The sequence below is a fragment of the Anolis carolinensis genome, chromosome 1 (genome assembly GCF_035594765.1).
Source record: "Anolis carolinensis isolate JA03-04 chromosome 1, rAnoCar3.1.pri, whole genome shotgun sequence".
Lineage (NCBI taxonomy): Eukaryota > Metazoa > Chordata > Lepidosauria > Squamata > Dactyloidae > Anolis > Anolis carolinensis.
In genome coordinates this window covers 322,670,902-322,697,051 of record NC_085841.1, presented here as the reverse complement: position 1 = coordinate 322,697,051, position 26,150 = coordinate 322,670,902, and the positions used below count along the sequence as shown (strand labels likewise).

The 26,150-nt window shown below is 40.4% G+C and overlaps 2 long non-coding RNA genes across 2 annotated transcripts in view; one reads left to right on the top strand and one right to left on the bottom strand.

Annotated features, from left to right (window-relative positions):
* The window catches only part of LOC103277608 (uncharacterized), a 38,069-nt gene extending 30,873 nt beyond the window's left edge, over positions 1-7,196 (bottom strand). The window contains exons 1-2 of the long non-coding RNA XR_010002085.1: positions 6,989-7,196; positions 4,144-4,255 (exon numbers count right to left, since the gene is read on the bottom strand). This is a non-coding gene — a long non-coding RNA (uncharacterized LOC103277608). The remainder of the gene's footprint in view (positions 1-4,143; positions 4,256-6,988) is intronic.
* Positions 7,197-7,522: 326 nt separating this feature from the next.
* LOC134295491 (uncharacterized) overlaps positions 7,523-26,150 on the top strand; it is a 48,074-nt gene continuing 29,446 nt past the window's right edge. Inside the window, exon 1 of the long non-coding RNA XR_010002086.1 lies at positions 7,523-7,657. This is a non-coding gene — a long non-coding RNA (uncharacterized LOC134295491). The remainder of the gene's footprint in view (positions 7,658-26,150) is intronic.

The following is a 26,150-nucleotide window of genomic DNA, read 5'->3' as shown; positions in this document are numbered from 1 at the left end:
AATATTTACATGAAGCCGCTGGGAGAGATCATCAGGAGTTTCGGAGTGTGGTGTTATCTCTATGCAGATGATGTCCAACTCTGTCACTGCTTCCCACCTGTCACTAAGGAGGTTGTCCAGGTACTGAACCGGTGCTTGGCAGCTGTGTCGGACTGGATGAGGGCCAACAAATTGAAACTGAATCCAGACAAAACAGTGGTACTCCTGGTCAGTCGGAAGGCCGAACAGGGCATAGGGTTACAACCTGTGCTGGATGGGGCCACACTCCCCCCGAAGGTGTAGGTTCGCTGTCTGGGGGTGATCCTAGACTCATCGTCGAACCTGGAAGCCCAGGTCTCAGCGATGGCTAGGGGAGCCTTCACACAGCTAAAACTTGTGCGCCAGCTGTGCCCGTACCTTGAGAAGCCGGACTTGTCCACGGTGGTCCATGCTCTTGTTACATCCTGATTAGACTACTGCAATGCACTCTATGTGGGACTGCCTTTGAAGACTGTTTGGAAGCTTCAATTAGTCCAACGGGAGGCAACCAGGTTGTTAACGGGAGCGGCGTACAGGGAGCGCACTACTCCTCTGTTACGTCAGCTCCACTAGCTGCCAATTAGCTACCGAGCACAATTCAAAGTGCTGGCTTTAGCCTATAAAGCTCTAAACGGTTCTGGCCCAACTTACTTATCCAAACGTGTCTCCCACTATGACCTACCACGTAATTTAAGATCTTTAGGGGAGGCCCTGCTCTCACAGGTGCGGCTGGTGGGGATGAGAGACAGGGTTTTCTCAGTGGTGGCTCCTTGGCTGTGGAACTCCCTCCCTAGTGACATCCTGCAGGCTCCATCCCTTTTGACTTTTAGAAAGAAAGTGAAGACCTGGCTATGCGAGCAAGCATTCAAAGAATAAGTTTCGTTGGCTTCGACTCAGTCTGGACTAAGGTTTATGTACAAGGTTTTGTGGATGAATGGTTCAAGTATTTTGTATTATTTTAAATCTGTTTTTAATTGCTGATGTTTTATTCTTTTGTATTGTTGTATATTGGCATCAAATTCTGCCAGTTTTGTAAGCCGCCCTGAGTCCCTTCGGGTGAGAAGGGCAGGATAGAAATGATGGAAAATAAATAAATAAATAAATAAATAAGAGCAGAAATATAGGAAGATGTTTTCATACGAATTCAGTTTATTAGTCAGTTTCATTCAATATTATCTGCTGACTGGCCTGGCTAATTTTCTCATCTCTCCCAGAGGACCCCAAAAATCTTCTGTATGCAAAATACTTACTCTACAACTCAGCTATGATTTCATCCAGTTGTGGGTTTCTTGGTATTGATGATACACAAACCTATCAAACTGTGAAATGATGTTCAGCACACATTTTTTTCCCTGAAGACAACACATTGTCTGAGAAACTATACCCATTTTTTTATCTCCTAATCCAGTTGTAAAGGTCTGTGTACAAATCCAGCTGTTAAACATCAATAGAGTAGACTCATTGAATCTTTGGAATTTTCCTGATTTATCAAAATTGGCAGCTCTCCTTGGTTGGTTTCATTCCACCTTCTTCCATGTTGGCAAAACAGGCTCACATATTTAACCACATTCTTCCCCTTATGTCGAAGTTATTATTATGCTTTTTAGTTTGGGGAATGATCTCTTATTATTTCTGAAGTGTATATTCCTGCCAAGTTTTCTGCGTGCTTTGGGGGCAAGAGTATTACCCACAGCTCTAGGGCTCTTTGTTGAAGGTGGAGTAACGAAAAGGAATAGTATAAAAGCTCAATAGCCTCTGTGTATAGGAAACTCATTATGAGCTCCAGCTCTCTGTTTCCTTCCAAGCTATGTTTCCCTATGGGATTTCAGTGTCTTGCAGGATGAAACCAGCAGGACTCATTACTTCTAAAACAATATTTAGAGCTCTTTTGGTGGAGGAATGCTTCTGCCAGTCAGGTAAAGAACCTAGGTCTTTATCCTTCTCGGAACAATAACCAAGCAGTTTAGAATCTCCTTGGAAGAAGTGATGCCTTTGAATATATGAACTGCAGGTGTTGCTCTGCAAAGACTCGTGGTACCCTTGTAGGCCAACATACAAAGGAAGAATAGGAAATTCACTTTGGAATTCAAGTCTAAGACAAATGGGAATAATAGGGACACAATTTTGCGACTTCCTTCATTTTTCCCACGAACCATGGACCATGACTAATACCCTGAGGGTGGAAAAAACCCTCCTTTTCCTTTAAGGCATGTATAGAATTCCGTGTGCTAGATAAGTAAGCCTCTTGACCTCACCTTGTCTTAAGGCTACAATTCATTGACCGACAATAATGGTGACTCAGACAGCAGGAATATGAGCTCACTCCTCATTTCACTAATTAGAAATGCTTGTAATTGTCACAATAGCTATAGTGATAATTGAATTTTTATTTATTTTGGATTGGTATTAAAGACACAACACTGCCCAGGACTGTGAGGAAATTTATGACAAAGTCAAAATACCTCGAGGCAATAATTTTTTGAGAGTTATAGGCTTCCCTATCCAAATGCTTGGGACCAGAAGTGTTTTAGATTTGGGTTTTTGTGTGTGTGTGTGTGTCTGTGTGTGTAATAACTGTATTTGCATAATGAGCTATATTGGACATGGGGCCCCAAGTCTAAAGACTATATTTATTTATGTTTCATATACATCTTATGCACATGGCATAAAAGTAATTATATATATTTACAAATAATTTTGTGCATACATTGACCCACCCACAAGCAAAAGTGTCACTCTTTTAACCACCCATGTAGATAATTTAGGATTTTGGAACAATTTGGATTTCAGAATTCTGAATAGCGGATGTTCAACCTGTACAATATTCAAAGATGCCAACTAAAACCCAAACTATCAAATTGAAACTCAGAACCAAATACCATTTTTTTATATTTTTAAAGGGTGTAGGTAAAATGCATTTGTGTTTTTAAAAATAATAACTTGGGCTTGTTGAATTTAAAATCCATATACTGATTTTTATAAAGTGAGTACCACAGAGTTGGTCTAGAGAGCCTCTTTGGAGAAGGAATTCCAGGGAACAGGTTCAATGATTGATAAGACCTAATCAATTGACTTCAGACAAAGAGCAACCAATCAGTTATACATTTTTCAAAACATATTTTACAAGAATTTTCAAATATACTAAATCAGCTTCAGTTAACTAAAGTGTGTTTCTTTTAAATTTTTAAAATGCATGCATGTTCAAAATATACATTTTTAAATTGAATGTTTAAACATAGCATTTCTATTGCTGTGTGAATAGCATTCCAAACGTATTTCTATGACTCTATGGTCTTTCTACACCAGGGGCCCTCTAACTTTTTAAGCAGATGGCTGGTTCATGGTCCCTCAGGGCCCTCCCAAGGATCCCTATATTCAAGGATCTGATCCCAGATTTTCTGTTTATTCCAGATTATCTGGCAGTGCGGACTCATATAATCCAGTTTAAAGCAGAAAACCTAGGATTAGATCCTGGGATATTGGGCCTGTCTGGAAGGGCCCTCAGACTGTTGGGGGGGGGGGGGGTGTTGACTCTACTTTGAAAAAAAAATGAACAAATAACTATGCATGCTGCACATATCTTATTAGTAGTGCAAGAAAAATGAACAAACAAAATAATATTTAAATGAAGAACAATTGTAATCAACATAAATTTACCAGTATTTCAATGGGAAGTGTGGGCCTGCTTTTGTCTAGTGAGATATTGTTGTTCTGTGCCTTTAAGTCATTTCAGACTTAGGGCAACCCTAAATCTAAAGTTTAGGGTGTGAGTCAGGTAAATAATCTTGTAGGTCCTCATCTGGCCTGTGGGCCTTAGTTTGGGGACCCCTGCTCTACACTGACCTGTGATCCAGTCATGATCAGATGTCCTAGGTCCCTTCCAGACAGGCCCTATATAACAGGATTTGATCCCAGGTTTTCTGCTTTAAACTGGATTATATGAGTCTGCACTGTCAGATATTCTGGGATAAACAGAAAACCTGGGATTAGATCCTGGGATATAGGGCCTGTCTGGAAGTGTCCCCAGATGGGAGGGAATCCCTCCTGCCCTGCCAAAATGAATATGGATCCGTGCCACTGAGCAGCCATTCTTGTGCTGATCCTCACCCATAACATGGCACTTACCTTATCCTCGGTGCTCTGTCTGATGTCAACCTTCCATCACCCTCAGTAAGATGGCACTATGCCTGACAACAGGCAGAATGCTAGGAAGCAGATAGGTGTCATATTGAAGGGACTGGGACAAAGAGAAATGGAAAAAATGGAAAATTATGAAGACAGCAAAAAGTTTAGACAAAGAGGGGGGCTGAGAGGGGGATAGAAACTTTCTAGTCAAAGCAACTGGGGAGGAAGTTAGATGAAAAGAGGAGAACATTCAAAGGACTTGATTACCTGTAAACCAGAAGAGGGGAAATTGTTGTCAACTGCTTTTGTAAATTTCCGATAAGTATTTATCCAGTATTTGATATCCTTCTCATTACTATCTAATTCCTCTGGCTACTGGATAAATACAACTAAAAATTAAACACCTAAGGATTAAGGAAACACAATGGAAAATTCTGATAAAATGTATCGATCCCCACATCAACTAGCCTATATTACAAAAAGCACATCAAAACTATGCTGGCACTTCATACATATATGGTGGACTGAGATAAGTTACTAAAATTTTATTAAAAAATAAAAAGTGAGATGGAGAAAATATTAAGGATAAAAACTGAGTTTGAATAAAAATCTAATTTTTACACAGAAAATAGAAGAAATAGATGGGCATAAAGAATGGGCCGAAATGGCAAAATATATTATAGAAGCTGCACAAGCAATGGTTACCCAGAGTTGGAAAGAGCACAGATATTTGGAAATTTAAAAATTGGTTCTAATACTTAGCAGACTACATGCTGCAGGATTATATTACTGAAAGGAGAATTAAACGTAAGAACTGACATACTAAGGAGAATTGTGACGCAAAATGGAAAATGCTGATAGCCATAGTAAAGGGAGAAAATATTCAAGGAACTCAATCAGACTATCTTCATGACTGAACAAATAAAATAATATTTAAAGAGAGGTAAAATTGTTCCTGGAGGGAGAGGGAGGGAAAGAAGAAAAACAGATAGATATAAGTAGGAGACAAGTATAGAAATACAGGTTACAACACAATGTATGAGTAAATATGTGGAATTTTTTGGTCTTTTTTGCTGTAATGTGAATGTGAAATGTTATATTCTATTTATATAATCTAATAAAAAAAGTAAATTGTCAATAAGGAGGCACCAAAAGAGAACAAAGGAAAAAGAGAAGTGTGAATAAAATAGTTTGTGCATGCTTAAAACCTTTGACTATAAAACCCCCGAGAGCCCCTCCACACAGCCATATAACCCAGAATATAAAGGCAGAAAATCCCACAATATCTGTTTTGAACTGGATTATCTAAGTGCACACTGCAATATATTCCAGTTCAAAGCAGAAAATGTGGGATTTCAATCAGCTGTGTGGGAAGGACCTCAGATGTGATCTCAGGTGTGGCACTTTTCCTTGCTTACCCAGCAGAAAAAATTGGCCAAATAAATCTGTTGTGTCTGATCTCCTCATCTCATAGTGTCTAATTGGATAGATATCCCAGAGGTTTCAGGGTTGCTATTGACACAGCTGGGGACTGCTGTAAGACAGAAGAGGGAATGACAAGGGACTGCCATCCCATGTCTCTGGGCTGCTTGAACCAGGTAATGCAGGTTGACAGTTACGCTCAGGTCCACTTGGGAATCCACCCAGTTGTCTTCACTGCTCCTAAGTTGGGGGACAACCCAAATCCTGAGGCAGGTTTTGAGCTGCCCTTCATTTAGATTGATCTGGACAAGGCTGTATTAAGATGGCCTTGCTCTGGGTTAATCTGAAGCAGCCCTGTGTAAAAATTGCGCCATTCCTTGCTTGGCACCTGGAATGATAGTACCCAGAGCAATGAAGCAATAGGGGGGAGAAGCGCTCCCCTCTCTTCCCCCTTCTTAAATTACCTCTACCCTCTGAATATCATCACTCCAGGTGCCGAATAGCAAACAGCACTGCAAACACATGATAGAGGGGGGCAATGTGGGTGCCATCCGGGGTGGAGTATAATCAATTGCGCTGCTTTCAAAATGGGATTACACATGCCCAAAGTCACTGGTTACCCTGGAGTTCTGTTAATATGGTTCAAGGTTGCTTTGGCCTACATTATGCTGAATCAGGCGCACTTTAAACTAGGTCCACTGGGGGAGGGGGACAACAGTCTTGCGAACAGTAGTTTACCCATGACCGCAGGTAACCACTAAAAGGCTAAATGAAGAGTTGCACAAACAACAAGGACCAAGTACCAAGAGCACAATAATCCCAAATAAACTGATCAGGGGAAGGCCCCAGGGGATTATGTGTCTTTACACTAATGTAAGAGACTTCCAAGTGGATGGAGGCAGGACAGACGTTCTGAGAGCTCTCGGGATGCCACCACCAAAGCAACCAGGTAGAACCTGTAGGCCTCTATTAGGTAGAATTTTTATCCTAATAGACAGCTAAATCCCCCGAGCCCCTGTTGAAGGTCCAAGAGTCCCCCGCCCCTCAAGGGCGGGGGGCCACGGACCCTGCAAGAAGGACCTCACTGGGTAAGTGGGTTGCAAACGGTGCGAACCAGGTTTTTCTGGATGACTGTTGACCCATCCACTTTCAAATTTAACCAGAAGTTTACTCACTTTGATAGCCGACACCCCCCGCCCCCCCGTGGAACTAAAATAGAAGGATTTACACTTGGATTGAAATAAGGGGGAAAATTACTTGGTGCAAAAGAGCCATTTAGAAGACCATAGGTCCCTTGGCTTTGTGAAAAAAAAGGGCTAGGTCTTGAAGGAATGAGGCAGAGTTGAGACAATAATTAAGGGAAAATAACAGAGAAGAGGTGAAGGAGAAACCAGGCAGAGGAGACATTTTGAGTCAAACTGACCTTGAGGAAGATTTGTGTAGTCTACAGCCCTCCTTCTTTAAACAAAGTGGAAGAAGGCAGGAAACGGAAGAGTGGGATGAGGAAGCCAAGACGATAGAGACAGGAAGAAGTGAGAAAGAGGGCAAGAGAGAGCTGGCCCATAGAGCAATAAATATAGAAAACGGAGCCAAACGACAGTTGGGGGTTGCCTCCGACAATAGAGCTATACCAAACTTGGAGATAGATAAAGCGGCGACGGAAAGAAAGAGGACCACCAGACAGTGGGACAGAAGGTGCCAGTGAGTTAAGGATCTTGAGCAAAGAGTGGAGGGGAGAAATGACAAATAAGAAGCAGAGGGGGAAAGGTCAAACAGCAGATGAGCGAAGGTCAAACATACAGAAAGCGATGGACGAGGGGTGAGTGGGGAGAGACCAATGGACAAGGGCGAGTGGCGAAGGTACGGAGGATGAGAGATGTGTGGCGAGGGAGGAGCGGATGAGAGAGAAGAAGCGACATACAATTACCAGATGGCAACAGAGTAGCGATCGAGAGGGGAGCAGCGAGGGAGCAGTGGACGAGTGACAAGCGGCGAGGGAGCAGCGAACGAGAGTGGAGAAGTGGCGGTCGAGTGGTTGACGGCAAGGGAGCAATGGACAAGAGGCAAGAAGTGAGGAAACAGTGAATGAGAGGTGAGCGGTGAGAGTGCAGCAGGCATGTGAGGAGAAACGGTGGATGAGTGATTGATGGCGAGGGATAGAAGAGATGATTAAGTAACCTGGAGGAGTAGGTTTAAAGAAATGCAAAGGTGAAAGAGAATAAGGAAGGATAAGGGCATTAAAAGAAGAATAACCTAAAATATCACCTGGCATTACTGGAACAAAGAATCAAGGTGTTGCACCCCAAGGCAGCGCGAGCACCTGAAAACCAGACCGGAGCCAATATAACACACAAGCTGTTTATTGAAGCAGAGTATCTATGCACATTTAAGGTGGAAAGTCAGAGTAAGAAATAGTCCTTAATATATAGTCAATTGCAGTTCACAAAGAGTTCGGCAATGTCTAAATTGTAATCCACAAGTGAAAACTCGATAGTTTCCTCCAAGAAATCAAAGTTTGTCCATGAATCAATAGCAGGAACAGATGCTACAATTCCACCGGAAAAGTCCTGTAGCAGGATCAAGAAGCAAGGTAAATAAAGCAAGTAAATCTTGGTTCAGGGACAAGGAAGACGTGGTAACAAGACAAGGTCTACTTGGGAGTCACAGCTCGGTGCAGCTCACCTGGAATTGGGAGCTCAGCAAGAATTCAAGAAGCAAGGCAAGGAGCTGGAAACTGGAACCTCTTCTGAGGAAAGGCAAAGTTGACACCGCAATAAGAACACAGTGAAGGGTATTTTTAAGGGAATCACAAAGCTGCAAGATTAGGGAGTATGGAACCCACAAAAGTTCTCATGGGAAAGTTAGGCATTATCAAGTTTAAGAGCTAATCTTCTACTTCTTCTCACCCTCTCTCTCCTGCTTCTATCTTTTGTAATAAAGTCTCTCTGATTAAAAGTCCCCTCTTCACTCAAGTCTGCACCATCTGATATAGGTAGCATTGGGGAGTAATCGGAATGCTTGCCAATTAGTGAGTCCTGCGATTCAGCAATATTCGGCAGCTGCAAGGCCATGGGGCCTCGGTCCAGAGCAGAGATGTCTCTGAATTCCTCTGCCTCATCTGAGTCCAACTCCATCCCCTGATGAAACATGGGCCATGATGGCTGAGCCACAACACAAGGGGGAAAGAAATATAATTATGTAAAATATATAAAGTATCAGGGTAGTGGTGGGGTATTTGATAAATTTTAAATGTATATTTTAAATGGGCTCGGGTTGTGGCGCAGGCTGGAGAGCAGCTGCAATGAATCACTGCAATGAATCACTCTGACCAGGAGGTCATGAGTTCGAGGCCCGCTCGGAGCCTATGTTTGTCTGTCTTTGTTCTATGTTAAAAGGCATTGAATGTTTGCCTATATGTGTAATGTGATCCGCCCTGAGTCCCCTTTGGGGTGAGAAGGGCGGAATATAAATGCTGTAAATAAATAAATAAATAATAAAATATAAGGATATCAATTTACAAACTTAGGTTAGTTGACAATAAGAAGGTACAGTAAATGTGGGATTAACTTCTGGACTAATTTATTAATCAATTTATTAGAGACTTAATTTTTGAATTAATTAATTATTTACATATAAACGTATACTTATCAATTTATCAATTTTTAAAGGGGAATATATAATATTTTATAGAAAATGGCCACCCAGAGAAGAAGGAGGCCAAGATGCTACTGAGAAGACAATCTCTCCCTGATAATTTAAGCTTGAAAGATATTATGAAAGAATTAATGAGGCTATCAGAAAACCAAAACACATTCCAGGAGCAGATGTTAAATATGAAAAAGGAGATTTCAGAAGAATTTAGCAATATGAAAAAAAAACTTTGACCAGGTTCAACAAGAGATACAAGAGTTAAAACAAAAAATAAAATAAAAAATAGAGCAGTCACAGGATATTCTACAGGGGAGAATGAATGAGCTAGAGATCATAAGCTCCAGATTAGAAGCGAGACAAGAAAGGTTAGAACAAAATGAATCAGAATTCAACTTAGGTTTAGAAATATACAAGAAGAAGCCAAGGAAAACATTAGAGAATATCTGTAAAATAACGGCGGAAATAACACAACACACAGAAGAAGAGATGTCGGATAATATAGAGAAAACACACAGAATTACAACTAACTATTTAAGGAAAAACAAAGTTGACAGATGTCATCGTTCATTTCACAAGAAGGAAACTGAAGGAAGAAATTTCAAGAAACAACAATAAAAATCCCCAATACTACAATGGATCTAAAATACTTATTTTGAAAAAAAAACACACCCTACCAGTACCTTGATTAAGAGAAGGAAATATATGTTTTTGGCAGATGAACTTAGAAAAAATGATATCTGTTTTAGATGAGAAAAGAAAGAAGGAATGATGATTACTTACAAAGAAGAAAGACTATTGATTACTTTGGAGGAAAAGGCAAAGGACTTTTATAAAAGGCTGAAGAGAGATCAGGAGAGAGACAAAACACCGGATGAAGACAACCAAAAAGAAACCAAAAGGGTCACCAAACTTGACCACCACAAATATCCCTCAACCGGACTTGGACTTAACAAATGATAGTACTTAAATAAAGATTCAAGAATGCAATTGAAATGTTGGATTAATAATGTTAACGGACTAAATTAGCCCAACAAAAGGAAAAAAAACCTATTTAACCAAATAAAAAAGGGGAAATATGATATAGTGGCCCTCCAGGAGACCCATGTGATCCAAAAACATGCCTCAAATTTAATTCAGGATAAGATAGGCAAGGAATACCATTCCTCCGCCAATGAGAAAAAGAAAGGAGTGGTTATCTACATTAAACCATAACTAGAATCTAATTTGGCATTTAAAGATGAAGAAGATAGAATAATTGATATTAATATAAGCTGTAATGGTCAAAATACTTTATTTTGTAACATATATGCCCCAAATTGGCCCAAAATTAACTTTTAAAATGATTTAAAAGAAAAGATAATGTCCCAACAATTTGACAATTTGATAGTTGCAGGAGATTTTAATGGAGTTTTGGATCCAAAAATGGATAAGTCACCAAACCAAATAAATAAACCTAGTAACAAAATTAGCCAACTTCCTAAAAAGCTTTTGAATTTTAAAGAGGAGCTAGGCTTAAATGAAATTTGGAGAAAACCTCATGGAAATGAAAGAGACTTTACTTTTTTTCCGGATAGACACTAGTTGTGGTCAAGAATAGATATGGTCTAGGCTACAAATACCATCTCCATAAGGATATCAAAGGTTAAAATATTACCTAGAAGTATTTCTGACCACTGTCCGATATAATTTACAATAAATGAGACAAAAAGGATTTTTAAATGGAGGCTTAATGAGAATTTATTAAAATCGGAAGAGGACATAAGAAAATACAGGGAAATTCTGAGAGAATATTTCCATCTCAATACGACACAGGATGTACCAATTCAAACTGTATGGGATGCTCGTAAAGCGGTCATACAAGGACACTTTATTCAGCAGAATGCAAAGAAGAATAAGACAAGGAGAGAAAAATCGGATAAAATAAACCAACAAATAATACAAATAGAAGCTAAATTAAAAGTGAGTCCTACAGACAAAAACCTAAAACAAGATTTAAACCTTTGGCTAGTTCAAAAAGATTATTTAGAAACGGAACAAATGGCAAAACAATTGGAATACATAAAACAACAAAACTTCCAAAATGCTAATAAACCAGGCGATGACTATCTAGAAAAATTAAAAAAACAAAAACAGGCAAGCATGAATCATAACTGAAATACAAATGGATGGTAAACACTATACAAATGACCAGGACATATTTAAACAAATCTATAAATATTATAGCAAACTATATACCAAAGTTCCAATTAATACAAAAGATGTAATGTCTCTCCTAAACAAACAGAATTTACAGAAAATCACGGAGCAACAATGAGAAAGATTAAATAAAGAGATAACAGTAGATGAGATAAGAAACACAATAAAAAAGATAAACAAAGCTCCAGGCCCAGATGGCCTCTCAGCTATATATTATAAAACTATGAGTGATGAAATAATACCATATCTTCAAAAGATTATGAATGCGATATTAAACAACTAAAAACCTCCGGAGTCTTGGAGAATGGCTTCAATAATAATGATAAATAAAGAAAAACAAGAACCCAAAGATGTTAAGAATTACAGGACAATTTCCTTGCTTAACATAGTGTACAAAATTTTTACGAATATTCTGGCAGAGAGATTAAAGTCTTTCCTAAGTGATTGTGATGTCTCATGGGCCTTGTAGTCCCGTTCCTAGTGCTATTGTGGCAGACGAGGAGGAAAACATGGGATTTCCACCGGTTCTGCTTGAATCGGAGCCTCTCCACCTGGAGGATGTTTGTCCTCAGGAAGTTAACCAAACAAGCCTTGGGCAGAATTCTCCCCCGTTTTCCCGAAAGGACAATTATAATAAAGATAGAGGAGCCAGGGAGGCAAATCGCCGGAGTCTCAGAATCGCAGCCAAACAATTAGCTGATTAGGTCTGCTTCCCTTGGGAAATTCTAAGGAGTCATGCATCTGGACAGAGTTGGGTTTCGCTTCTTGTTCTCCAGAGAAAGTGTTCTGTTGGCGGGAAAACAAGACCCTATATAGGGGTTTTGCCGCAAGGGGAACCTTGCGGAGTCAATTGTTCAGCTTGAGGAGAGAGATCGTGTGTGGACTTCGTAACCCCAGTTCCTTGTTTCCCGGATTAAGTTTCCAGCCTTGCCTTGTTTCACGGACTTCCTTGGACCTTGTTCATGCTTCATGTTTGCCTCGTTCAAGTCTTTGAGCTAGCCAAGAATCGAGTTTATTTTCCTGCCTTGTTGTCAAGCTACATTGGACTTTAAAGACTCTGTCATTTCCCCACACTTTGCTTGGCAAAGTGTTTGTTTCGGTCAAGTGGATTAAAACTTTGAACTCTTATATCTTATATTGGACAATACATTTCTGGACTATATTTGACCTCATCTGAATGGTCTGCTTCTGAACTATATTCATTACTTGTTTTTATTGACTTTATATATTTCTTTAATAAAGATATTAGATAGATTCTGGTCTCTGCGCATGGTTATTGGTGCTCTGCAGCCTGGGTCCTGACAGTGATTGGATTAAAGAGGAGCAAGCAGATTTGCTCCTCAGACCTAAACGCCAGATAAAGGACAATGTGAGAACCATATTAAATGTAATAGAGTTCTATGGAAAAAAAACAATCAAGAAGAATTAGCCCTACTGAGTTTGGATGCAGAAAAGGCATTCGACAATTTAAATTCAGACTTCTTAAAATTATTGCTGAAAGAATTAGATACTGGATATCAATTTTCAAATGCCATAGAAGCGATTTATGAAAGACAAGAAGCAAAGATAATAAATGGACAAGAATAACCAAAAATAGAAATAAGCAAAGGAACTAGACAGGGCTGCCCTCTTTCTACATTACTTTTTATTATGACACTAGAAATTCTGCTCAACGAAATTAGGGAGGATCGAAACCTGAAAGGCTTAAGAATAAAGAAAGAGGAATTTAAACTTAGGGCCTTTGCTGATGATGTCATTTGTATTATTAATAATCCATTGGGCAATATAACAAAATAGATTAATTAAATTGAAAAGTATGGTGTAGTTTCAGGCCCGAAATTAAACCAAAAAAAAAGACGATTCTCACAAAAAAATATCTCACAAAAGAAAAAAATAAGAACTACTAAAAATAACAGAAATTAAGGTGGTAGATAAAATACAATACTTAGGTTTCAACATTACAGCCAAAAACTCTCAATTGATGAAGAATAATTATGAACAGATATGGAAAGAAATTAAAAAGGACTTAGACAATTGGAAACATTTGAAATTATCTCACTTGGGTAGAATATCCATTATTAAAATGAATATATTGCCAAAATTGTTATATCTATTTCAATCCCTACCAATAAAAAATTGGTATGATTTTTGGAAAAAAATAAACCCCCTGAGCATTAAAAACACAACCATACAAAGAAAGCTCACACAAACCAGAATCCCATACTAACCCCCCCCCCCCCCCCAAAAAAAACCCCACTGGAACTACTTAAAGAGGACTACAGAGGAAAAATTGTGAAAAGTGCCCATTAGGGTGTCTTTGGGGGAAAAAATGATCCCTAGCTCCTATGGAGTTGTCCACTCCTGAGGCAAAGTGTGTCCACCAAAGAAGAAGAAAAGGGGGGAAACAAGAATAAAGCAACATACAGCTGATTGATTTAAATTGATAGGTCCTTGCTCTCCTTCAGTAAGTCATTTTTCCCATTTATATGGTGGACATCACACTGGTAATGAAGGTCCGCATAGTTAAAGCAATGGTATTCCACCTAGTAACCTATGGATGTGAGAGCTGGAACATAAGGAAGGCTGAGCGAAGGACATTTTTGAACTGTGGTGTTGGAGGAAAATTCTGAGACTGCCTTGGACCGCAAGAAGATCCAACCAGTCCATACTCCAGGAAATAATGCCCGGCTGATCACTGGAGGGAAGGATATTAGAGGCAAAGATGAAGTACTTTGGCCGCATAATGAGAAGACAGGAAAGCTTGAGAAGATCATGTTGCTGGGAAAAATGTAAGGAAAAAGGAGAGGGACCGACCAAGGGCAAGATGGATGGATGGTATCCTTGAAGTGACTGGCTTGACCTTGAAGGAGCTGGTGGCAACAGCCCATAGGGAGCTCTGGCATGGGCTGGTCCATGAGGTTACGAAGAGTCGGAAACGACTGAACGAATAAACAACAAATGGTGGTTTATCTACAAACCAAATTTCCTCCAGACAGCCTTTAAAGAATAGACACATTCAAATAAGAAATCTTTATACTAGAGAACTGTCTGTCCAGGAGGACCACATTCAATTGATAGATCCAGCAGGACAATTTTCCAGTTACCATCTCTTCATATACTATCTTAGAGCCAGGCAGAAAGTGATGTGAGCCAAAGGACCTCATCACATTTGCAGCTGGAACCACCACGGATTGTGGCATGGGGTGTGAGGAATCCATTGTCTCACGCCCTGCATCGCCCAACTTACCCCTAACCCGCATTTCATGAGGGGAAGCGTCCACTGTCCGGCTCCCCCTATTGTTGCTAATGCAACACAGGAAGTTTCTTGTATTGCTGCCATGGCAGCATATGCTGGTTCCTCTTCAGTTTTGCTACAGAGCCCTCCCAGAAGTAGCTGTACATTGTGGAATGGGAGCTAGTGGGTTCCATGGCAAAATTGTAGAGAAATCGGCATATGCTGCCGAATTTTGGCCCATCTGATGAGGTTGTAAAACTGGGAGGTGTTGGTGCCTGTCAGAATCATGCTAAGCAGACAAATAGTCTGACCTGCAAATTTAAGTCAATACATCTCCATTACTACTCCTTGTCAGATGTGAAAGCAAAAAGGGATAGAGAAGTACAGTGTTCCCTCACTTATCGCGTGGGTTATGTTCCAGGACCACCCGCGAAAAGTGAAAATCCGCTAAGTAGGGATGCTATATTTGTGTTGTTTACAATCTCACTGGCAAGTAGCGTCTGTCTGTCACTGCCTTGTGAAGCAAAAACAAAGCTAATTCAGCCTCCTTTTCTCTCCCTTTGGCTTCTCCTTCCTTCCTTCCTTCCTTCCTTCCTTCCTTCCTTCCTTCCTTCCTTCCTTCCTTCCTTCCTTCCTTCCTTCAGCTTCTCCTTAAGAAGGAAGTAGAAAGAGGGATTTATAATATTATTTTATGATTTATACTATTATTTTAGTGCTTATTAAAAAATAGAGAAACAGGGAGTCCGTGAAAAGCGAACCATGAAGTAGCGAGGGAACACTGTATAGGATGGAGACTTAATCAAGACTTAAATCTTGATTTTACAATAAATAATTGAAAACATGATGAGCATTCTCTCCTCTTTCTCTCCTCTTTGTGTCTTCAGATTGCAAAAAAAATTTTTTTTTCAAACTACAAATCACAGACTGATCATACTGACTGAAGACCAAGAAAGTAACTTTTCTAAGATTTCATAAAACAACTCAGGGCCCTTCCACATAGCTATATAATACAGAATATCAAGGCAGAAAATCCCACAATATTTGCTTTGAACTGGATTATCTGAGTCCACACTGCCATGCATTCCATTTCAAAAGAGATAATGTGGGATTTTATTCAGCTGTGTGGAAGGGGCCTCACTCTACAAGCCAGCTGTTCTGCTGGGGGCTGGACTTTAAGCTTTCTCTCTGAGTACAAGTTTTTAAATTTTGTTTCTTACTTTTTTATGTGTCGACTGTGGGAGTAAGTATGCACATCTGAAAGAAGGTGAGAAAATGTTATCTGTACGACAGGTGGGTTGCTCTTTTAAATACTGTTCATTCGATAATGCTCATTTTCCCCTCTCAGAATGTCTTTAGATGTCATCCAAGGAGCAGATCAACTAAGGAGGTGCTATTTTTTGCAGTCTTTTATAGCAATGAAATGAATTTTGAATATATTTGCTCCTTGATGACACACATATTTACCATTACTGTTTTTGACATGTTGTCGCCTTGTTGTTTAATACCAGTTCAGTGGAAACTCATAATATAGGTGCAAACATCTGTTGTTTACTCTAAAATGACTAACATTCTCATATAAAACTTTGATATCTAAGAATAAATAATAGAACTATCTAAGGCAAGCACAAGTGCTCTGCCTTCAAAAGTTTGCAGATCTACGAACACTTTCAACAAGACATAAAAACAGGCATCATTTCCTTATTGTGTACCATTACCACAAAATGTTCACAGGACATCCCAGCATTAAAACGTATACACAGGTTTGCAGTCTTACTTGGAATAAAATGACCCATGACTTTATTAAATCTTATATCACAGTAGGTGTCTTTGGGATGGTAGCTATCAGGTTGCTAGGGTATATTGAAGTCTATCCCTAAAATATATTATCATCATATTTCTACAGATGTATGCTCATAGATATTGATGATGATGATGATGATAATAATAATAATAATAATAATAATAATAATAATAATAATAATAACAACAACCCCCCTCGCAGGTGCCAAAAATTCTCACAGAACAAAATGGAACAGATGGAAATAACAACTGAAATGATCAGCAAACAAGTGCAAAAAGTCAAGAACTGGACATCGCCTGGTAGTGATCAACTTCATGGATTTTGGCTCAAACATCTGATTAGTTTACATGGAAAAATGGCCCAACAATTCAATGAGATGATGCAGAAAGGAAGTATCAGTGAATGGCTAACAACTGGAAGAACATACCTGATACAAAAGGATCCAGCAAAAGGAGCAGCACCAGGAAACTACAGGCCAATAACGTGTCTGCCCACTATGTTTAAACTACTGACTGGCATCATAGCTGACAGAATTCAAGACTATCTTGAAGAAAAAAACATCTTGCCAGATGAACAGAAAGGCAACAAACGGAAAAGCAGGGGCACAAAAGACCAGTTATTGATTGACAAAATGATTCTGGAGAACTGTAAAAGCCGAAAAGCTAATCTTCACATGACGTGGATTGACTACAAAAAGGCCTTTGACTCACTCCCACACAGCTGGATCATCAAGTGCCTGGACGCCATCGGGATTAGTAAAAACGTTGGCACCTTCATTGAAAACATGATGGAGCACTGGAAAACTGAACTGTTTGTTGGAAATGAAAGCTATGGACTTGTCAACATCAGGAAAGGAATTTTCCAGGGAGACTCATTGTCCCCTCTGCTTTTCATTATTGCCATGATCCCTCTGTCAACAATCTTACAAAAAACAAATCTCGGCTATCAAACATCTAAGAATTCTCACAAAATTTCACATCTGATATACATGGATGACCTGAAGCTGTATGGAAAATCGGAAACTGAAATCCAGTCTCTGACTAACACTGTCCGAATCTTTAGCACTGATATCAGCATGGAGTTTGGCTTGGACAAATGTTCGACAGTGGCATTGAAGAAGGGAAAAATCATTGAAAGTGAGGGCATAAATATGCCTAATGGCCAAACAATAAAGTGTCACCAGCCAGAGGCCTATAAATATCTGGGCATACTACAGCTGGACAACATCAAGCATGAACATGTGAAAACTGTGGTCAGCAAAGAATATACACAAAGGGTCAGAAAAATTCTCAAAAGTAAGCTCAATGGAGGCAACACCATCAAGGCCATAAACACCTGGGCCATACCTGTCATAAGATATACTGCTGGCATCATAAACTGGAAACAGATGGAACTGGACAATTTGGACAGAAAAACAAGAAAACTCATGACCATTCATCATTCACTGCACCCTCGCAGTGATGTTGACCGGCTGTATCTGCCTAGAAGATCAGGGGGCAGAGGACTCTTACAAGTAAAACAAGCAGTCAAAGAAGAAGAACATGCCCTGGCAGAATATGTAAAGCAAAGTGAAGAACCTGCTTTGATTGAAGTCAAAAATCAGAAACTCCTCAAAGCACAGCAGACAAAAAACCAGTACAAGAAAGCCACACTACAAACTAGAGCTGACAGCTGGCACAACAAAACACTGCATGGAAAGTTCCTTGACAAAATTGAAGGAAAAGCTGACAAGGAGAAGACCTGGCTCTGGCTCACGAATGGGACCCTGAAGAAGGAGACAGAAGGCCTGATTCTTGCAGCCCAGGAGCAAGCCATCAGAACAAATGCAATCAAGGCCAAGATCGAAAAATCAGCTGATGACCCAAAATGCAGACTGTGCAAGGAAACCGACGAAACCATTGATCATATCCTCAGCTGCTGTAAGAAAATTGCACAGACAGACTACAAACAGAGGCACAACTATGTGGCCCAAATGATTCATTGGAACTTATGCCTCAAGTACCACCTGCCAGCAGCAAAGAACTGGTGGGATCACAAACCTGCAAAAGTATTGGAAAATGAGCATGCAAAGATACTGTGGGACTTCTGAATCCAGACTGACAAAGTTCTGGAACACAACACACCAGACATCACAGTTGTGGAAAAGAAAAAGGTTTGGATCATTGATGTCGCCATCCCAGGTGACAGTCGCATTGACGAAAAACAACAGGAAAAACTCAGCCACTATCAGGACCTCAATATTGAACTTCAAAGACTCTGGCAGAAACCAGTGCAGGTGGTCCCAGTGGTGATGGGCACATTGGGTGCCGTGCCAAAAGATCTCAGCCAGCATTTGGAAACAATAGACATTGACAAAATTACGATCTGCCAGCTGCAAAAGGCCACCCTGCTGGGATCTGCGCGCATCATCCGAAAATACATCACACAGTCCTAGACACTTGGGAAGTGTTCGACTTGTGATTTTGTGATATGAAATCCAGCATATCTATCTTGTTTGCTGTGTCATAATCAACAACAACAACAACAACAACAACAACAACACTTTATTTATATTCTGCCCTATCACCCCAAGGGACTCAGGGCGTATCATAGTACACATACACAGCAAACATTCAATGCCGTTTGGAGACAGGACAGAACAGAATAAGACAAACAGAAGGAGGTATGCAGTCTTGAAGTCCAGTTTTTTTGGTGTCTTGGAGGTTGATGTGCTCAGATTCAGTCACAGGGGATGCTGTTGCTTCATTCTCTATGATGAAGAGCCATCGGAACTTCCTCCTCCCACCTTCCTTTTGGTCACCACATTTCTGGTCTTGTTATTTATGGTGTCATAAAATACCTCCTCCGCAATTTGCGGTACCTAACTTCTCTACTTACAGCTTATAAACTGTTTTCGAACTGCTTAGGTAAACAGTGAGCTGGGCCTGAGGTCGAGTGCTCACTCCCGACCGGGCTTTGAACTGGCCACCCTTCGGTTGGTAGATCTTATTACTGCTGGTGATTTATCAGCTCGCTATAGCCCAGCCCTCAACAATAAACCTCACCAAAGGGGGTTAAGACATTACTTGACTCATTTTATAGCCCTCCTGAATTTTACTTTATAGAGAAAGTGCTTTCAATTGTCCCATTTTAGCAGATCAGTCCCAATTAATCACCTGCCATTCCACTTGCTCAGCTGCTTTTAAAATGCCCCAGTTACTCTCATCTCGTCCTACTTTCTCTCTTTGTGCTCAGCTTACTTCAATGGCTGCAGACTGAATTTCACATGCAAGGTAGGTTAGCCATATATGTCCAGGTTTGCCCCTATGAAATATTGAAGTGGATGACCTTTAATTGCATGAAGGTGATAAACCAACAATGAACTCTCATATTTGGTGACCATTCTCATTGCATGACAGCATGTGTAACCTGCTGTTATTCTGCCATCTCCTGTGATAAAGCTGCTCTCGCTATTGACAAAAAAATCTGTCAATAGGTTATGGTTGTGCCAAGGTCCTTTATCTTATGTGATGAGCCCAATCTGTCATGGTTTGCAAAGGCACTGTGCTGTGTGTGTATTAACTGGAAAATGAAGTGTGTGAAGCTGATTGGCTGAGCCTGCAAAGACCTGGGGATTGATTTGATACTGTTTCTGTTTTGCTGCTGCAGAACCAGTTTGGACAAGTTTTTCAGTGCTCACTGAGTATTGCTGGTAAAGAGAGCAGTGTACTCAGAGAGGCCTTGCTATTTTGAGGCCTGTTTGCTGCTGAGAAAAGAGGGTGAAGAACCAGGACTGTATTCTTGAGGGACCATTGTAAATACTACATTTTTATCTCTTGGAATCAGTAAAGTTCCTGTATTTTTGTTCTGCAAACCAGAGTGGCATGTTATTGTTCTGCGGGTGACTCTGGATCGTGGGCACATGTAAGAGCTTCCATTTCTCATCATCAATCTGCAACACAATCTGCATCTGTGCTGCCATGCTGACCCAGAAGTGATAACAGATGGCAGAATTGCCCTGCACTTCCACTCTCCGCTACCTGCTTGCAGTGATTCATTCCATTAAAGTAACCAGCTGCAATAAATCACTACTGACTAAGAGGTCATGAGTTCGAAGCCCAGGTCGGGTTAAGCCCCTAACCATTAAATAGCCTGGCTTGCTGTTTACATAAGTAGCCTGAAAGACAGTTGCATCTGTCAACTAGGAAATTTAGATACGCTTTATGCGGGAGGCTAATCTAACTAATTTACAACACTATAAAACTGCCAGCAGCACGTGGAAAGGAATGAGGAAGTAGAGCACTCAGTGTCACTCATTGATGATGAAGCAACAGCTCCCCCTGTGGCCAGAATCGTGCATACCCTCATGAAGCTAGAAGTGTTAAAATTGCCTTTGTGGTGTCTATACTGTATGTTGTATGTCTGATGGCATTGAATGTTTGCCATATATATGTTCATTGTAATCCGCCCTGAGTCCCCTTCAGGGTGAGAAGGGTGGAATATAAATACTGTAAATAAATAAATAAATAAATGTCTCTGTGTGGATACTGTGTGTGGTACAGTAGTGTGGATGATCATCCTGATATAGTGCCACCGTCCCCGATCACAAGAATGTCACAGAATAGCAGCTTTGTGTGATAAAATCCTGTGAATTATTTGCACTGTGTTTTTAAATGAGAAGCAGGGATTCTTAAGAACTTTATTATGGAAATATTTTTTTTCTTTACCTATGATCAAATGGATAGAAGATATATCAATGCTTGCAACATTGGAAATAATAATATATAGATTACATATTTGTAACCTATATATTATTACATTACATATTACATCACCGGAATCGCTCCCCCTGGTACACTAATGAGCTATGGGCGATGAAGCAAGCACGAAAGCGGCTGGAACATCGGTGGCGACGGAAACCTGACGAGGTGTCACTGTCCGCTTTCAAGGCTTTTCGCAGGTCCTACGAATCAGCCATCAAGGATGCTAAAAAATCTTACAATTCCTCCTTAATAGCCTCTGCTAGATCGTGCCCAGCTCAAGTATTCAAAATTGTTCGTGCTTTGACCAGTCCGGCTCCCTTAGTCCAAAACCCAGCAACCAGGGCTCATACAGCAGAGGCATTCCAGAAGTTTTTCACTGATAAAATCACCGTGCTTCGGCAGGAACTGCTCCCTACAGTTGATACCTTAAGTGAGCTTGAGACTTTGTGGCCGCTTAGTGGGCCTATATTTGATCGATTTACTCCGCTTGACAAGGAAGATGTCGCTAGAATCCTAGCTGCTGCAAAACCAACCACCTGTTCCCTTGATCCGTGTCCCTCCTGGCTGGTGAAGAGCTGCCTGGAAGGTCTACTCGATCCGTTGAGTAACATCATCAATGGCTCTCTTGAACAGGGGGTCTTCCCGGACAACCTAAAAGAGGCAAGGGTTCGTCCCTTGCTAAAGAAGCCTAGCTTGGATCCCATGACCCTTGCCAACTATCGTCCTGTCTCCAACCTCCCATTCTTGGGTAAGATGATAGAGCGGGCTGTGCTGGGACAATTGCAACAATTTCTGGATGATACAGCTGGCCTGGACCCTTTCCAGTCAGGCTTCCGCCCTGGCCATGGGACGGAGACAGTCCTGGTTGCCATTACAGATGAACTTCGTCGCCAGTCTGATAGTGGCGGATCAGCGCTACTGGTATTTCTCGACCTTACCACAGCATTTGACACCGTTGATTACAATCTAATGATTCACCGTCTCGCCATGTCCGGAGTTCGCGGTCAGGCCCTCAATTGGTTCAACTCATTTCTGCGAAACCGGAGCCAATGCGTGGAGTATATGGATCAAGTCTCTGACAGATCTCCCCTCCTATGTGGGGTACCCCAAGGTGCAATTCTCTCCCCTCTTCTCTTCAATATCTACGTTAGACCCCTTGCTAGTTTGGCTTGGAGTTTTGGCCTAGACTGCTATCAATATGCAGACGACACCCAACTCCTTCTGCGCTTGGAGCCTGGAGCAACGTCAATACCAGACAATTTCACCTTATGTCTGGAGGCTCTGTCGAACTGGCTACGTGTTAGTAGATTGAAGGTGAACCCAGTGAAGACTGAGATTCTCTGGCATGGCCGCTCAACTGGTCTGACCCACTTGCTACCCACCTTCGATGGTGCTGCCCTATCTCCTTCGCCCACCGTTAAGAGCCTGGGTGTCATTTTAGATTCGCAGCTGACAATGGAAGCTCAGGTCGCTGCTGCCAGCAAACAGGCCTTTTTCCACCTACGTCAAGCGAGGCAATTGGCACCCTATCTATCTGATGAGGCCCTGGCAACAGTCATCCATGCCACGGTCACATCTAGGCTGGACTATTGCAACGCCCTGTATGTTGGCCTTCCGATGTCCACGACCTGGAAGCTCCGTATTGTTCAAAATGCGGCAGCCAGGCTACTCACAAGAACACCCATGAAATGCCACATAACACCAGTGCTGCAGCATCTGCATTGGCTTCCAACTGATTACCGTGGTCTAAATAAAATGCTAGTCCTGACTTTTAAAACTCTTTACGGCCAGGGCCCATCGTATCTTAGGGACCGTCTCTCCTTCTCCCATCATCGGAGATCGCAACGACCATCCCAACGAGACTTACTCTATGTACCGGGTCCTAGAGAAGTGCACTTGGAGAGGACCAGGCGCAGAGTTTTTTCTGTTTCTGCCCCTGCCTTATGGAATGCCTTGCCGCCCTATATGAGAGCCATGCGTGAGTTAGGGCCTTTTACCCTAGCACTCAAGACATGGCTCTTTACTAGAGCTTTTAATCTATTTTAATTTTTATCAATATTTGTATGTATGTATTTTTATCCTTTACAATTTTATCTTGTAAATCGCCTAGAGCATCGTGGATGGAGGGCGATTAATAAGTAATTAAATGATGATGATGATGATGATGATGATGATGATGATGATGATGATGATGATGAATGGGGCTATATTTGGACATTTGGTCAACTTTTATAGAAACTTATAACTGATGTGGCTATTATTTTTCATTTCACTTTTTATTTTCCTTTTATTTTTATTATTTTATTTTAATAGCTTTTGTTATTGAATGTTAATACATTCAAAAAATGTATCAGCAGAATTCAATAAAGCAACAACAACAGAATAGTACATTTCCTTAACTCTTCACATCTGGGCCTGCCTTTTTATATGTCTAGAAATTTATTTTGTCAGTAATGGCCTCAGAGATCTCTTTCTAGGTTTTCTGATGGCTTTTTCTGGGTGTTGAAGGCCAACTGAAGGGGGGTGTACCATTTTGTGCATTCTGAATCAACAAAACGGTACGAAAACATGAATTAAATGGATGAGATGGTAACCGGGCCCATTACTACTTTCTACTATCTTTCTTTCTGTCTTTCTTTCTTCAACTAACAATTATTTAATGATTGCTTTTCCTGCTTTTGATTTAGAAGAACATAAAGGAAATATTTTGATTTTAAAGTGTAGAATTATGCATTTCTAACCACACGGAGCTATATTTCAGTTCTGTAACAAAAATATGGAGAACAGCAAAAACACCCTACTTTTCAGGGACATATTTTCACAGCACTAACTGCTGCTCTTAATTTTGTCCTTTGTTAGCAAAATGAATCCTGGACTATAACTGTGCTGTTGCCACTTTATATTAGACCTTCTTGTTTTTATAAGATCTGTACTACTTGGTGTTATCCTCCTCTCTTTCTTTGAGTCATCTTGACTGATAATATAAGCACAGAATTCATATGTACATGATGTATTGCCAATCTGTGAGTCTCACATTTGGCCACTTCTCTTTTGCATATTTAATCATTGCAATCTCACTTCTGAAGTTGGGTGCTACTTTCTTTTGGGATGGCATTGAATGTGAGGAGAAATGTCATAAGCTAGTCTTGTGCATGAATATTGGGAAGGATAGAACTCCTGCATTTTAAAAGGAATTGCTCTTAAACAAAGAGGACCAAAAGCCTGAGAACCCTGTAGTTGCCTATAGAAAGTGATATATCAATTTTACAGGCTGTGATGGGGCCATGAATCCATATGCCATTTTCTCATTAAGAAGCCCACAATACTTTCAATATGGAGTTTTGGTTAAAAATGGCAGCTCTTAGCATCTTTCTATAATTTTAAGAACCCATGCATTCAATCACCTTGCATTGTGCTGCAAGCATTCTGCACCTTAGTTCTCATTGGCTGCTGCCAGCAGAGACCATAGAAAGCAGAATTTGATGATATCCAGAACCAAGGAGTTCAGAGGTATCAATATGTTACTGACAGCCAACTTTTTTCTCCTTTCCATCTAAAGCAGTTATTCCCAAATGTTAGTCTTCCAGAGGCCTCAGCTGATTTGTTTAATCATCAGGGATTCTGTGAGCTGAAGTTCACATTACCTGGAAGACCAGAGTTTGGGAAACACTGATCTAAAGTCAAGGAAACTGTTCTAGACCTAAGAAATGTCTAATCACATAATGTAGTAGTTTTCTTGTTGGACTTAGGCCCCACTGAAACTGATAATTTAGGTTGATGTGCAAAACAATCAGCCTCACGGTAGGTTAATTCCACATAGCATTGATCCAAATTAATCCTGGTGGTGATGTTATCATCAGCTTCTAGCTGTTTTATGCTCTAGTCAACAAGTGATCAGGTTGCTGGAATGTAAGAACTGCCAAAAAGTCAATTCAGTCCAGATCAATCACAGGGTATCCAGTGGGTTGAAGGAAGAAGCAAGAAAGTGGTTGTCTAGAAGTTATTGAACAAATTAGTAGTCCATATAAACAAAGCCAGCAAGAAGTAAAGCAGAGTTTTAAATCATAGTCACTCCTAGGCCACAAAAACAGAAACAGTGAAAAGTACAATAGGCTGGAGTCCTATTGACTAAAACAATTGTTGACTGGATAGTCAACACATAGATACATTCAACTGATTCAATGTCTGTACTCTAGTCGGGGTTAAGTATATAATGTAGACCCGTATTTTATTGAAGTTATCTATCTACTACCTAGGCCTATATCTTCTGGCAGGATTTTCAGTTTGGCTTTAACATCAAAAACATGCTCCGGAGTCTCTTCCAGCCCCTTAGAACAGGTTGTAAGAGTTCCAAGGGAAGCTCAGTGTCAATGTAAGATCCTGGAAGGTTTGGAAGTAAGACAAGCTCAGAATGGGTTCACTGGGAACAAATCTTTATTTTCCTTCTTGCAAGAATAAAAAAAACAACTAGTTCTACCAATCTTTTCTATGCTCCCTGCTATATATACCCTAAGAAACTTATACTCACCCCACACCAAGTTACATTCCAACATCTTCAGTTCTTTGGTTCCCATAACAATCTGGGCTAGATGGATCAGGTTGACAAACAAATTGTATCTTAATTGCTTTTAGGGTATATGTTTTATTCATGTTTTAGTTTACTATGTCTTATTAGATTGTTTTTGATTATTTTCATCCTAATGCTTAATTCTTTGTTGTATGTTTACTGTTGTTACTGTGCATTATCTTTTATAATTTTGATGTGTTTGTACTCATTTGAGGCATTGAATGTCTGCCTTTTTGTTTTGTGTCTGTAAACTGCCCTGAGTCCCTTCAGGGAGAGAGGATGGTCTAGAAATAAAGTTTTATTATTATTATTACCTCAGTTACAACTCCCAGTCTCTTGTTTCTCTTTTCCCCATCCTTGGCGTCTCATGTCAGGATGACCAGTCAGTCTATT